The following is a 16,913-nucleotide window of genomic DNA, read 5'->3' as shown; positions in this document are numbered from 1 at the left end:
ATCGCACACTGGTGGTGGTACCAAAATAACACTAATCTGAAGGCAACGTCAATATTATCCCCATCAAGTTAAATCCTCATGGCACTAAGTTTCCGTGTACACTAATCCAGATGTTACTCAGTTTCTAGTTAGGTAGGTTATGTTTCATTTAGGTTTGTGATAGCTTGTCTTTACAGTGTCATATGAGTTTTTTGAATTACCAACCACATGGTCTGTAAATGTGTAACGCTCATAATATAAATATACTTTGTAATTAGTATACTTGCTGTCAATACACATTATATTTCTGTGGCCTTTTCATGAGATATTCCTGGGTTGATATGCCTCATCAGAAGAAAAACCCGTGATCGTTTTAGCTAGGAGGAAAAAGAGCAGTTTGTTACAGGAAATATGCATTCACAAACTATAAACAACCTCAGTAACTGCAGGACCTCTCCCACAAAGTGTCATTAACCCAAATGAGTGCTGAGCAGAGCTGTATAAGTGAAGGTAATCACTTCACTAGTCAGTAGCAGTAGCAGATTTGTAACTACTAATACAACATTACTGCTATCTAGATTCCTGAAGTAACAGGCAATAAACAAAAAACGTAAGTGTGCCATTACGGATAAATTCTGTCTGAAAGTTTGTATGAAGCAAACAAGGAATATTAGGGAAACATTTTTCCATAATTACTTTCCTGCTATCTGCTATCTTAAATATATTGTCCTTGTTTTTTAATTGCCATTGCCAGAGGGAGAAGCCTATAGTGTTTCAAACCTCTTGTGACACAGACAGCAGGAAAATGAAATTGCAATATGTAAACTGACTCGAAAATTCATAATCAAAGCTTTTCAAAGGAGGACGCAAAGCAAGTGATAGTGTTTTCTCTCAGTGGAAACTAATTGAAGCTTATGAAACACATGAGCTAAGTTGGGGAAAGTCCATGACATTTCCTGCAGGCTTCATTTCTCCATTCATTGTGCTGTCACACAAAGTGCTAAAGCTTTCTTCAACGTGATGAGTAAACAGATGAATAACAAGGAATTTGGGATTAATAACTATATAATTTATTGTGGTTTTATGATTCAGGAACATCTGCATGTCTAAAAAGGGCTTGTTCCACAGTTTAGTGTGGTCTGAAAAATGGGCAGCAGAGCTTTTATTGTGGAAATTTCCATATGTTTTTAGTCTGCCCTTTTCAGGAATTCATTTGCTGCTCACATTCATTTATGTTTCAATCACTCATTCATACACTATAGAGAGTTATCATTCTCTCCCCACCCTCAAAGGATTGCTTTGTATAGCTAATGCAATCAATACTTCAGTCTGAAGGGATAAACTACCCCAGACTTCCTATTGTTTAGTGGTTTATTTGATTTTATCTCAAACTACAGCCATATCAAGTAATATTTTGTCATCTGTTTGACAGGTCTATTGCTAGGATATTTTTTTCTTTCATTGTTTGGACTCGACTAATCTTAGACCACTATTTATTTTCATTTCCTAATTAGTGTTCAAGTGACCCAGTGTCATGTTATAGATCTGATGAAAGTTATAACTACCTGGTCCTTATCCAAGCTGTAACTAATTTAAAGTGATAATACTGGTGTCAATCAAAAAATTCCACTGATAATAATTTCATAATAAATATTCATAATTATCTTTCTGTATAACCTGACTTTAGATGTAATTAAATTGGCTTAACATTTTTCATTTAATTCAACCTGTTTATACTGACTATTCACAGTCAGTTCAGTTTCTAGCAAATAGAAGAAAACCAACAGAAGTGGAGAGTCCACAAAAAGTTTTGCATATTATATTAAAAATGGGAAACACCCCAATTTGACTCAATAATTAATGAATAATAGATTTCTCATTCTGAAGCTCATACGTTCTAAAAAAAAAAAAAAAGAGTTGATGCGTTAAATTAGTACTGCAGAACAAGGGTGATCTTTTGAAGGATCTTTAGAGAAGACAACCTGTAGCTCATGATTATAAGTATATACAATTATTCTCAGTCAGTACAGCAGAGGTTTGTTCCCAAATATTTTGAAGAGAAAAAACTCTCTGATTTTATTCCAATTTTATTCATCTTGAAACTCTTGTGTCTCCTTGTGTCTCCTGTCTAGAACAACAGATTGTAACAGTATATAGCAATTGTGTGAATTTACAGAATTTAGGAGACTCTTCAGACACTGAAGAGAGAGAGATATACATATTCTCTAACTTTCTAAAATGCACCAGGCCTAAACCTAAATATTTCAGATGTTCACAACAAGAGAACTATTTAATGAGAACTATTGGTGATAGGTGAACAGTTGGACTGGATGATCTTGTAGCTCTTTTCTAACCTTGGTGATTCTACAATTCTACAATCACAGATTCTAAGAGAAATGCATAGGAGATATTTTATCCAAGACTTTTAGGAGAGATTCTTATTGTAAACAAATACACATATGGTTAAGTTCTTGCTAATCTATGTTTGATGACGTTGTCATACAGTGACAAAAGTAAGTCTTATTTGTTCAACTTAATAGATATGCACAGTTCTTGTTCAGATTATGTTATCAACAAGTGCATCTTTCTTTTTTGACTCTCTCTAATCTCCCGTTTCTTTGCTGGAAGGCAATGAGATTTTTTTTGGTGATTACTATCCACCACTATCCAAGAAATAAACACTATGAAATGTATATACCTATATAAAAAGAAAGGAATTCTTTCGGATTGACAAAATAAGAACACTCATAATATCCCTCTGTATTACACAATTACTCTCAAGGCTTCTTGTTGCCTCATGGTGAAATGAAATATATATTTATATATATTATATATATATTTATATTTATAGATTTATAGATAAATATATATATTTATACTAAACTTTAAAATTACAATGACACCATCAGTAAGATGCACTAAAGCAAGAAAGTTCAGGCAAATAACATTTTTTTCAGTGAAAATGGCTTAGCTTTTTGAAGAGATTTATTTTATATAGAAAAATGTGCTTTTACTTAAAATGACAACAGCAAAAATGTTATTGATTTGACTTTTCAAAACGTAATTAAAATAGCACAAAAAATCTGAATTCTATTTCAGAGTGTTTCAAATAAATGCAAACAGTCACGCGAGATAAATTTATCTATACCTTCATTGTTTAGTTACTGAAAGTGCAGAGCTCAGGGAAAACCTTTGAGAGTACAGCCTCTTATGTGGATCAATTTTTGTCCCAGCCTATGACAGATCTCATTTGAAATAAATGTGGAAATATTCATCAGTATTAACGTAAACCAATTAAGTATTTGGAAAAGGATTACAGAATCACAGAATCACAGAAACACCAAGGTTGGAAAAGAGCTTCAAGATCATCCAGTCCAACCATCCAGCTATCACTAATAATTACTAAACCATGTCCCTCAACACAAAATCCAACTGTTTGTTTAACATCTCCAGGGTCGGTGACTCCACCACCTCCCTGTGCAGCCCATTCCAGTGCCTGACCACTCTTCCAGAAAAGTAGTATTACCTAATGTCCAGCCTAAATCTCCCCTGGCGCAGCTTGAAGCCATTCCCTCTAGTCCTGTCACCAGTTACATGAGAGAAAAGGCCAACCCCCAGCTCACTACAACCTCCCTTCAGGTAGTTAGAGAGAGCAGTAATGTCTCCCCTGAGCCTCCTCTTCTCCAGTCTGAACAATCCCAGCTCTTTCAGCCGCTCCTCACAGTGCCTGTGCTCCAGACCCCTCACCAGCTTTGTCACCCTTCTTTGAACCCACTCCAGAGCTCAATGTCTTTCTTGCAGTGAGGGGCCCAAAACTGGACACTGTACTCGAGGCAGCCTCACCAGAGCTGAGTACAGGGAGACAGTCATTTCCCTGTTCTTGCTGGCAGTACTGTTCTTGATGCAAGCCAGGATGCCATTGGCGTTCTTGGCCACCTGGGCACACTGCTGGCTCATGTTCAGCTGAGCATCAACCAATACCCTGAGGACCATTTCTTCTACGCAGTCTTCCAGCCACTCTGCCCCAAGCCTGTAGCATTGCCTGGAGCTGTTGTGGCCAAAGTGCAGGATCCGGCATTTGGCCTTGTTGAACCTCATCCCATTGGCTTCAGCCCAGCTACCCAGCCTGTCCAGCTCCCTCTGTAGGGCTTCGCTACCCCCAGGCAGGAGGAGAGGGGAGGGGACAGGAGGGGAGGGGAGGGGAGGGCAGGGGAGGGCAGGGGAGGGGAGCATCTGACATCAGCACATTCAAAAGTATTTCACTTTTTTTTGGCAAAACATCTGTTTTTCATTGGAATTACTGAAAGAAACACAGCATAATAAAAAACTATTTTATTTCAGGTCAGATAACCTGCCCAAAGGAGACCTTCTCTTAAAACAACCCACCTGCCTGTTCGTACATACTTTTGATTGCATAACCAACCGATTTCTTTTTTCTGCAGATCTATCAAGGGTGGATTTTACCCACGAGAAGAAAAAAATGTCAAAAGATTAGCTTCTTCACAGCTGATCAAACATATTTTTTGTTTAAAATCTAAGGTTTACCTCTCTGCTTACTCAAAGTCTTAAAGTGTAGCTTTCATGCAAATACATTAATTCCTTACTTAACTGTAGTTTTTCTTCTTTTCCCAAATCCACCAAGTTTCTTTTTGTATACAGCAGTGGCTGCTTTGTCTCTCTTATGGCTTGCGTGTACAGGTTGGAAAATAAGATTCTTTCTATGTAAGACTGGAGAAAAATAATCTTTCACCTCTACCCAACACACTAGATTTTCAAATGGTGATTTCCAATGTAAATTGGGAATTTTCTTGTATTTGCAGAATATTTCCTTCTTTTTATCATTTCACTGTGAAAAAAACTTCTTTATTTATGTAGCAGATGTATGTAGTACACATTTTACAATATAAATAATAGAAGACAATATTAAGTTTAGACACTGTTGATTAAAGGCTGATTTAGCAGAGGGTTGTGAGAGTTAGGGAAGTTTTGGTAGGTTGAGGTTGGACTCTATGATCTTAAAGTCTTTTCCAACCTGAACAATTCTGTGATTCTATGATTCTAAACCACTTCAGTGTAGACAGAGCACTAAGACAAAAGACCAAAGAGTGGAAAGAGTCACTCACACAACTTGAGCCAGTGACAGTAATCTAGGTTTAGCAACTGGTTACTTAGGTTGGTAATTGACTCATTCATTCAAATGAGCATCAGAACAGGAACCATGTGAATAAAAGGTATGCAGGACACATCTGGATTCTATATGTTAAGCTAGAACATGCTATTTCATGGAAAAAAAACCTCCATAATTTGCTGTCAAAATTATCAGACAGGTATATAGTAAGCAACAAAGAGTAAAACTGGCTAGCAAGATAAGATAGGTTTGTTTTAATTTGCAGTAGTGAAAATGTCATAGGTGGGGAAAATATTATTTTTGTCCATATTTTAGAACACAATCTGTTCAAACAACAATTAAAACGTCTGTTCTGTTATTGCTAGTTGAATCTCTGAACCACACTTTCCCTGTCACTTTTTATATCAGCTGAAGCAGAGAAAAAGATGTAGTAATGATATTTTTTAATTTCTTAAAATAATCTGTTTGTCTTATGACTGTGTTAAATCCTGCCATTTAAGATCTGTTTGTTTGGGTTTGTTTTTTTTTAATATTTAGTATGTTTGATGCTTTTGTGTGAAACTGTTCTCATTTTGTGCTGTCTAGTATATCTGGTGTCATGCATCAGTTCTTCTAGTGAATAAAAATTTACTGTGGAAAACCCAAATATGTAAAGGCTGACATTCCACAATTACAAATCTAATGTGTGAAGCAACCAATTTCATTTAAAAATAACTATTTAAATAGATATAATATCTTTATTTATAGCAATTATATTGAAAGCTAGCACAGGATGACTGCTGTGCAAACATTCTTCTCTTTCTCTCTTTTCACAGGAATGATTATACTTTAAATATTTATTTATTTATTTATTCATTCATTCATTCATTCATTTTACTTATCTACACAGGAATACACACACTGAACCAATTAAGTTCTACTTAATTTTCTTTGCTTTGTTAACAGAGAAATGCAAGTGCTTCTGATGACAGGCTTGAATGGTCACAATCCAGTACCAAACAGAAAGTCACTTGTGTGAATCCAGTTGGAAACACAAAGAGAGATCTGGCCAGTGTTCAGGCTGTCTGAAGAATTCCCAAAGGTTTGGTAAGGACTCTAGAGAATTTAGATCAGGAGGAATTCATCTTCTAGTTCTTTCAGATTCTGGGTTTATCCAGACAATTAATTTCCACCCTAAGCAAGTCTGCTTGTTGCAGAAATGATCATTACTCTTCAGTGATTTCCAAGAAAGCATACTGATGTGTAACTGATTGAACATTCTCCTGATACAGAGGTTACATGAGTTTTCTTTTTGGAAATGAACTGCTAATTAAAACTGAATAATTGGACTGTATGTGCTAAAGAGCTGGAATATTTCAAAGCAGAGCGGATTAGTACCTTCCTTTTCTAAATACAGACAAGTGAAATGAACTTTTTCACATGAGGATGTGACAACACGAAGTGTTACCTGATGTTTCTAAGAAGGCATCTTGTTTCTCTTCTAGAAAATGTGAGGGATTTTTGCCTTGGGATTTTATCTAGCAAGTGAAATGTGCCAGAATAACAAGCAAACAAACAAACAAAAAGCCTACCTATACTTTAGCATCCACCAGTTCTTGGTTTATTGACTCTTGTTTACAGAAGAGCTCTTTTTGAGTATTTTGCTTACCCTTATTTCATACCTTCAGCATTTTTATTCTGTTAAACTGTACATTTTAGCCTCTGGGTTGCACATTTTTTGTGTGTTCAATAAACTAAAACAATCTAAGTTATTACTCTTGGATTACACAGTACTGAGGCCACAATGTTGCTGTTGTGTCTTACCATGGGAAATAATAGGGTTTTCGTACATTCAGTGCAACTACAGACAACTACAAACAACTATTCACAAGAGAGCAACATTTACAATGGCCACTTAGGGTTCAAGCCAATGTAACTGCTCTGTTGGATCTGAACTTTCAAAATCAGAAAATATTTAGCAGTGTCTGGATCCAACTCTGTAAAATACAAGACTAAAAAAAACAGTCTGTTCTGTACATTGTCTTTACTGGCCACTAAACTTGAGGTGAGCTCTTTAAACACAGAGATTCTCATGGGTGAGCAATATACAGTCTCTCTACAGCCTGTCGCCAGAGCTGCTAATAGACAACCATCACACCTCTAAATCTAAAAAGTTTTGCAGTAATTCCACGAGGATCTCTTGCCTCCCTTCTTACATGTCTTCTCCATCTTATGTTGCATTTTCTTTTGTTGTAATGTCCATCTTAAAATCAAGCAATAATGCCTGTGCTTACGTGGATTGATTCACCACGTAGCACTTGTGAAATAAATCACAGAACACTTGTGAGATTTTAGCAACCATGCTCAAGATAACTGACAAAAAAGTAATCATAACAGATCAATAGGTTGAGATGTACAGTAAATTTTGCCTTACAACATGATAGGAAGAGACTGATTTTAGCAAAATTGGTTAAGAGGATTGCTGTAGGATTCATGGCAGATTCTTTTAAGGACTTCACAGAGGTTTAACAAGCGCTCCTTGAAAAATGTCAATTCCTGCTAAGACTCATCCATTTCTGCTTATGCCTTTTTTGCTGCACACTGTTTTCTACTCCTGCAATGAAGTCAATATTCTTCATACAGATCAAATGAAGAGGGCTTTATATATTAACAGGCCACACACAGAAACATGAACAAAAACTGTATTTACATGATCTGCCTCTGGGCTGGGCATTTAAAACATCCTTACAGAGCTGCTATCTCCTGGTCAGGCACTGGAACGGGCTGCCAGTGAGGTGGTTAAGTCACGCTGGAAATGTTCGAGAAGCATTTAGATGTTGTACTGAGGGAACTGTTTAGTGGGGAAACATTGTTGGTAGGATGGTGGTTGGACTGGATGATCTTGGAGGTCTTTTTCAACCTTGGTGATTCTTTGATTCTTTGATTCTATGATTCTACAACAATGCAAGGTTCAAGCTAACAGTCCCACTCTGTAACTTCCTAACAGTTGCCACTGTGAGCATATTCTTTTTTGTTCTTCTTCCTACATGTGGCATAACACTTAAAATATTGATCATGCACTAACTCCTTAGGATACTTTGTAAGTTGCCTGACAAATTACTGCTGCATATTTCTACATTGTAATCAATCAGATCTGGATAGTGATAGAAAGTGAGAACACATCAGTACACCTTTATGTTTGGATTTTCTGTTTAATATTCATGGAAATATTAAAAACAGATAAAATTGCTTGTTGGCTGTTGCAGACTGAACAAGAGGGAGGTAAATTATCTTATTCAAATGTGAATTTACTTGCTTCTTTTTGCTTTTGAGTACACTTGTTGATTTCCCCCGCCACATACACAAGAAAGGTAGTAAAAAAAAAAGTATGAGATAGCTACTTTTAATGAGAAGCAACTCTTTAAATTTGAGAAAAAATAACTTACCCATGAATCAGTCCTTTTTTTTACCACAGTAGTATAGAATTTTATAACACACCTGTAGTTTCATTTGCATTCTCATATCCATTTCTACATAAAGAAAAATGAAAAAGACAGTTGTATGTTTAATATCTGTGCACTTCCAAATGTATTCTAAAATATCTAAGATATTTTTCCCTGAAAAAATGGAAGACTCTTTGTTTGCAATACTTACACAAACAAGAGTAGTGATAAAAGATCTAGCTGTTAGGGACAGGTGATGTAAATCAACATCAAATCAGTCAATTTCACTGACTTCTGAACTGGTTTTAAACTAGTTAGGTTTTTTTAACTGGCTTGACTAAAGAAATCCAGTTCTCTTAAAGTAGCTAACATGAGCATCAAGGTGAATTATTCCAGGTTTAAAAGTGTTTGAATAGTCTTTCTCCATCTATGATGTACATGTGGCCTGAGGGAAAGGGATGAAAAGCTGTAAGATGGAGCACAGCAAGTAAAACCAATAAAAGAAGCAGTATCTGTAGAATCGTATTACATTTATCTTCGAGATCTGTGAAGCCCACGAATCAGTGCAATAGTTGAAAAGTAATGTTAAGCTTAGGCAGACAAAGATGTTCTCTACAAAAAGAAACAGAATAAGTTTTTGATCGACAAGTTTATATGAAAAGCATTTTAGTTTTATTGCCATGGGTGTAGTGAACTTGTCCAGCCATTGGCTTTTTTAAGTTTTTATGACATAGCTGTTCCATAACATGTATCATATGAAATCTTAATAAAAAACATCTTGACATTTTATTAAAAGTTCCATATCTGGCTTTAAAGGAAATTCAGCTTTTCCATTCACAAAAACTTCCTATCAATTTCACTTATCCTTTGTACACTTTTTGCTCTTTTACCACATGTTTACCAGCTCTTTATTTTTATATTGAGTTAACATACAGTCAGCATTTTATCCAAGAAGATCCTGATAAGGAATAAAAATCTCTATCAAGATGCTTTAATCAACACTTAACTGCACACATTTCTGTTTGATCTCAGGAGCTGTGTTTGAAAACACCTTGTTTGGAGAACTCCTGGCAGTGGAGACTGGGAGGATAACAAGTAAAAGTATTTTTATGTCAGAAGATCTGAATGAAAAGAACATTGACACGTTTAAGTGTCTTTTTTATTCTTTTCTTCCTCCTGTTCTTTTTCCCTTTATGGATAAAACTATTTTAAAATTCACCGATACTTCTTGTTCCACTGCCACAGCATTGTTCCCTTGGTATTAAAGAAGACTGATGTTAGCCAAAAAAAAAAAAAAAAAAAAAGCACTCATTAGGAGTTGAAAGGAGATCTGCATGGTGCCAGACAGGGCTGCATCTGTCTAGCATGAGGTTGCTGTGCCATGCTCCATAGCATCTGGCACTGGCCCCTCAGAAAAGGGATGGTGGATTAGATGGATCATGGATGTAATCCACTTTGACAAGATCTATGTTTCTGTGGCTCAAGAAACATAATCCAATTACTCAAAGGAGCTGGCACACCATATTTAAAAACAGTCTCTTTTGTTGTTTGTTGTTAGCTACTTTAAGAGAACACTAACAGCAAGTGGATTGTCTGGGATCCAACAAGGCATTCAGCCTGATTATAGTCTTTGTATGGTTTAGAAACAGAGAAAACTGTGTGGCCCTGCATGTGGCAGGGGGGTTGGAGATTCATGATCCTTGAGGTCCCTTCCAACCCTGGTCATTCTGTGATTTCGTGATTCTGTGTGTGAATGCTCCAGTGTTTGATGGTGCACTGCAAACTGTGTGATTGTAGTGCAAACTGCAGCCTTAGAGCAGACACTGAGAATATCTCTGCCATCTACTGGGATAAGATGTCCAGCTACTTCATCAAATAAAATAGGGGTTGTCAAGCAAGTTTCTGGGAGAAGGGCAAGGTGGTCACTAAGAAGAGAAAGAAAGAATAACAATGTAAGTGCTTCCCTGTTTTCCCTTTAGAATGTCAGAATAAGTAGTGAAGTATCAATCACTACTGGGTCAACCACCAGATCATCAGCTAGTTTAAGCCATATTTTTTTGAATGCTTTAAATCAGCCCTGAATTGGGCCCTTGATTCACTGACTGTTTTTCATCTTAAGTCATGGTACGTAATCTTACAACCCCAAAGTTACTCCCAAGTAGACTTACATATATCCAATTATTTATTATCTCTCTATTCCACATACAAAATACATCATTCAGTTTGTTCTTTCACCTACACTGCCTGCTCTATTCTCACTTTTTCAGGATTAATTCTAAAGAAGGAGTATTTCTCCTACATTTAAATTCCACATTAATCCTCACCTTTATCAGAAAGTTATAAACTTGTAGTCAGTTAAGAATGCCCAGCATAAGAGATGGTTTGAAACTTCCTATATATTTCAAGAGTAAAAGATGCATTATTAAATACAGTGTTATTAACAAGGATTTGCCAACTTAAAATGGTATTTTTTCTCACTTCTGAGGTATCCATTTTTTGTTACAATAAGTAATCACAAGTAAACACAAATAATAAAAATATAACAGTTGTACTGTGAAAAAAATATTTATCATTATTAAACATAGTCTGTAGTTAATTACAGTTTGCACAAGAGAAAAATATAGCTTAAGCAGCAAATCAAATACTTGTTTTTGGATATCCCATACGAGTCATTTAACTAACTGGGTACACATAGTTGATTATTTGCAATGTGTGGATCACAGTACTTGTTTGTTTGTACTCCCTGCAGTAATATCTTGCAATAAGGTGTTAAACTGATCTAACGAGTAGCCAAGGAGACATAGACCAAAGTTGAATCTCAAGGAGTTCATTCTGTATGGAAGAGTTCTTTTCAACCTGCTTTTCAACCTTAAACCATTACACTATAAAGAATAATACAAGATGCTTTCCTCAAGGCTAGGAACATATTGTTTTAAGAACTCAGTTGGGTATTAGCTTCATGTTTTAGATGTAAATTCTTGCTGCTTCCATTAGACACTGAGGCAAACCACTCAAAAATATCCATAGCATCAATCGTTCAGTGCCTAATTCTGTTGGAATAACTCAAAACAGAGGCTGAGATATGCAGATAGCAGAAAGATCTGAGCTCCAGCAAAGTCCAAGCATTTTTGGAGATCTTTCTTCATTCATAAAGTCAAATAAATAAATCTAATAAGGCTACCTGCAGTGGCACCACCTAGCTTTTTCCTACAACATAACCATTATTGTAGATCTTGTTTCTCCATCAGGTTTCATTCTTAAGTTCAGAACAGGATATATCTAGGATATAACCATGATTCCTCAGTGTAAGGAAAAAAAAAAAAAAAGAGAAAAAAAAGAGAAAAAAAAACCTTAACATCCCAATTTGAAGCATCTATTCATTTCTAACTTAATATTCCTCAAAAACTTGGTATTTTATGAATAGACAACATTCAAAGATACCATGCATTCAGGCTTTGCACTGATTTGCTTCTCAAATTTATTTTCATTTATAAGATTGTATTGAAACCAGTTGGGCAGAAAAACATTGTTGGATTTGCGATGCAGCCAGAAAAACTTGATTTACATGAGACAAATCAAAGGCTGAACTATTAATTAGATCTCTCTCTTACTCCCTAGTCTCCTTTTGCAATTATCAGCTTTTCCTGAGCAAGCTGAAGTCATGCCTTCCGGATGCTCATTTTCTGAAGAAGTGCCTTGGCTTGGAAAGTGATAATTCTGCTCCATTCTATATTCTTCAGCCCCCATTCCTTTCTTTTTACACCCGTGTATCTAACTGGAGAACTTAACTTTGAGCTTACAGTCTTGTGTTGATCCATCCAACACGTCAATTCATTCTTGAGAGGCATCTTCAATCATTCTGTACTAATAGTTCTCTAGACAAGACAAAACATAAGAACATACAATTAACTGTGGAAACTTTGACTGTATGTTCTTTAGACTTCCCATAACCCATCTCTTAGTACTGTTAACAAATTCTACAGCAGTACCAATGACAGAAATTTCATGGTGACTGGTAAGGATAATGCAGGTAAAACAGGAGGCATGCTATACAAAAACAAAGTCTCCTGCATATCTGGTATGCTTGTCTTCCCTGATTTTCATTAAAAATGTTGCCTGCAGGATCCTTTCACCACTGGATACTTATAGGGAAGCACAAATAGCAATACAAGTCAGTGGTACTCATATATAATTGCCAAGAAAAGCCAGAGGGCATAGTGCCTATTTAAAACATCATAACACTGTGTATAGTATTAAAGGGAACTATAATCTAAAAAGCTATATACAAACACAGATTTCCTGTCTTAGCATGCTGGGAAAGTCTCCAAGGGAATCCCATCAGGAATAACTTTTGTTATGTTTTAATGCCTCATTCAGTTTGCAAATCCAAGTGATAGAGGTGTTCAAAGGAATCGTTCCATTATAATTCAATAGTCTTTTCTTATCATTAACCGAGATTGCTCCTTTGTTATTCAGCCAATATATCTTATCCCTATTGCCAACCACTGAATCTTCAATGCAAATCCAGTGCTGCATTTATAGTCTAGGTCTAGTAGCTTAAGGTGGCTGCAGGACACAATAAAACAGTTCATGATGTTGTTCACCCTCTTATTTGTCCATGATAAATAATTACATCAACATAAAAAGGCTTTTCAGCCAATGGAATTCCAATGCTTTTTTGGCAAAGTTGTTTTCAACATCTTTACAAAAACTGAATTTCAAAACTGGAATTTGATTTCTCACCAAGACTTCTCAAAGCAATTTTTCAAACAGTTTTTGCAAGAGGCAAACTCGACTAGTCAGACTTATCACTGCTGTACTTCAGGTGTGTGAAAGGCAAGCTGGTAAACAAGTTCATCCAGCAGAAAACTCAGCAGGGTAAAGGTGGGAAATATGCATGCACATATTGGGTTTCTGAACGTGAGCTGTCCCTGTTCTGGACAATTAGTACCTTGTAACAAATCCTCCTCTTTGGACTCACTCAGTCAGTAATAACCATCTCCTAGGGAGGTATAAGGAAGATGCGGAGAGCAAAATGGCTGGAAAAGAGAATTAAAACAGTTAGTGTTGCATTATGCATGCCTGGAAGTTTTGGGTGTCACTTTGGTAAGAAAGAAAACAACAAAGACCTTTACCAAGGTATGAGTATATTTATAAGAACATAAAACAGTGAAAATCTCACCAAGAACTAGAGAGGGCATAACCATGTATTTGATGTCACACCTGTGATTAAGTATATTTTTTCCCCTCCCTCTTCCATTTTTAAAGAAGCAAGGTAGCACAGCTGTATGAGAAAAGGAAAGAAGCAGAGTAATTTAGAGCAGTGTGACTAAATGAACTTGACAGCAATCCAGAGGAGCTGATATGAGCAGGGAGACCAGAGGCTCTGATGGCTGCAGGCTCTGCGGCTGCCGAGGTGAGTTATCTATCAGCCGAACAAGACAGTTTTAATGGATGGTTTATAACGAGTGCACTGCCAAAATTTTGTGGGTGGGACAAGGAAGTGCTTGAGGCGCTAATGCTCTGTTATATCTTCTGTTGGATTCAGCATGAGCAGCAGAGGGCTGGGGGAAGTCGCCAGCCAGGCATGCCCTTCCCCGAGGCTGAGGTCAGACACGCTCACTTAATTATCAGCAGATGAACATGATGAACAGGAGTTGCTCATAAATTCTCGTCTTTGGCCCAGTTCCACTATTAATGTCACCAGTAATCATTTTCCCATTGAGGGAAAAGATTAGTCCACCATAAAGCCCTTCAAAAACCTGTTCTATGTGCATGGCTGTCGTCTGACTGATCGTGGCAAGCAAGCTCTGACTAGGCTTTTAATTCTGAATAGACCAAAGAAGCACCCAAAACAAGCACTGCAAGAACAAGGAGTTTCTGCCACATATATCTTTCAGATCAGACAAGAACAGACTTACTTCAGACTACACTGTAATCTTCCTTCAGCACAGTGGCTTTTTGTGTTAAATGCAGTTTTATATTTTGCTTTCTGTGCTAATGAAATACAGCAGCTGAGTACATATTTTAGTGAGAACAATGTTCAAATAATACTAACACTTTTTTTCCTCTTTAAAAGATACATGTTGTTGTAGTGATGACATTTCAATAATACACTTATTGTGAAAGCTACAAAAGTCACTGGTGTGCATTTCTGCTGTAGTGGCCTAACTTTTGAGTCTGTAACAATTTTTGTTTTATATCAAGTATAAAAAGTTGCCTAAAACAGAACACACTTTCTCCCTATTCACAGTATCTGTGAACCTGCTAGTTTTTTCCTGGTTTATAAAGAGAGATTATTTCACACCAAATCCCAGTCAGTTATTATTTTTATAGTCTCTTTGCAGCCTTCTGAAGATAGGGAGATAACTAATTTATTATCTTCTTACCCCCTCAGGAAAAAAAAAAAAAAAAGAAAAGAAAGAAAAAAAGAAAGGTCCATTTTACTCCCTAAACTGTTTTCCAGCAACATTCTTTGCAGCAGCTACCAGTTACAGTTATTCCTATACCATGTAATTTCCATAGCAACAGTGCTTAACGTGAGGAACAAGGCCTTAATTGGCTGAACGTTCTACAATAGATTACAAATGTTTAAAGAAAGGAAGAAACCTGTTGCAAGTAATTTTCTAAATCTGTAAATCATCCTCAAAACTTCATTAAATTTTTCCAGGAAAGTACACGACATGCAGAAAGTGTCCCTGTTATAGCAGGAAACACAGGCTGTATGCATTTTTGCTCACATTAATTTATAATACATTTCATTTTCAGAATGGCTTCTGCAGCACTCTATCTATTTACATGATCACATTTTTTTAAAAAGCCAGTTTGTATTAACAAAGATTATTTCTTGCTCACAACTAACTTTGAAAGAAATCAGTACTAATATTAATACACCAGAGCAAAATTTCAGCTTCTGAAGGCATTCTTGCCATTCACATTATGGTTATTTCAATTAAAATAAATAAATAAATAAATAAATAAATAAATAAAGGACTTCTTACACCAGTAGGCCTTCTAACATTGTCATGAGGGACCCACAGTTTCAGCTTTTCAGCAATATGTGAGCAGGGCCACCACAGTGCATGCTTGGTCCAGCTAGGAAAGTAAAATGATTACATAGCAACTTTACTCATTTCTAGGAATATCAGCAGTAAAGCACATAATTCCACTTTCTTGGTAATTGTCATGGCATTTTTACATAGCTTGAAGGCTCAGAGACTTCTTTTCCTCTGTAGATGAGCAGGCCATGCATTAGGACTTAGCAGGAACGTGATACAGCAGGAAGAGTTGTTAATGCGGCCAGCAGAAGCGTGTTGCAACTGAAAAAGTGAGGCTGAATTGTAACTTCAGTAATGAATTGTCATTATTTCCACTGCTGAAATCTCTGAACTGGTTATTTGTCTTTACTACTGCTATTCTACTTAACATGTGTATACCTTTCTTTGATTCCCCAAAGTGTGACTGTTACTACATGTTGAGGGCTTTTCTCAGGAATCTAATTTCCCTTGTTTTTTCCCTATTCCTGATACAATCCACTGACTTGTTTCCACCTGTGATCTCAGAGGGAGCAGACAAGCTACTCCCGTCCTCAGAGCCACGAGATATAGGAAGAGTCACGACGACCTCGTTTGGGTATCACAAGTTGCTCCTCTAGAAGCTTGCTTATAGAACAGGCTGTTCTTCAGCCATTTACATCATCACAAGAGGTAGCAGAGGTGAATAGGAAACTTCTTACTCTCAGTACACACCCACACAGGGCAAGAAACATCTCTTAAGCAAACATGACTCAGAAGGCCAAGAAATAAAAAATACTATACTATTTCATTGCATAAAGCAGTAGCACAGGGGCAATATTTATTCACTCCTCAAATTAGAGTCATATTAGGTTTTATGGTGAAATACAAGCAAAATAAGTTTTTCCTCTTACTGTTCTGTAGTGGAGTCAAGAACCTGAGAACTTGTTAGAGAGGAGCCAGAAAAGCACCTTTTCTGAGCAATCTGAAGGAGATGCATGTGCAAATCTTCTTATTATAATAAGATTGGTGCATGTACTTAGTACATACAGCCATGCAGAGACCCGAGGTTTGGCTTCCAAGAACGTTGGATAGCCTCTTACAGCAAACACTAGAAACTAAAACTGCTAAAGTGGAAAGCAAGCAGAACAAAATTAAAAGAAGTCATTGCCAGTGGGTTTCAACAATGAATATAAGACTTGGCTGTGACAGCTCTGACTTTAAAGCTACATCTATAGGTTTTTTTATATTGTACCTCGCAGGCTCTCCACTTTCATTCGCAATGAGTTACATTATCTTGATTCATCTGCCACCTGTAACCATTCTTATCTCTAGGGTGCATTTTTGTTCCTTTGTCATGGTTCTATGTTT

The sequence above is a fragment of the Tetrao urogallus genome (genome assembly GCF_951394365.1).
Source record: "Tetrao urogallus genome assembly, chromosome: 3".
Taxonomy (NCBI): Eukaryota; Metazoa; Chordata; class Aves; order Galliformes; family Phasianidae; genus Tetrao; species Tetrao urogallus.
This window is presented reverse-complemented; position numbering follows the sequence as displayed.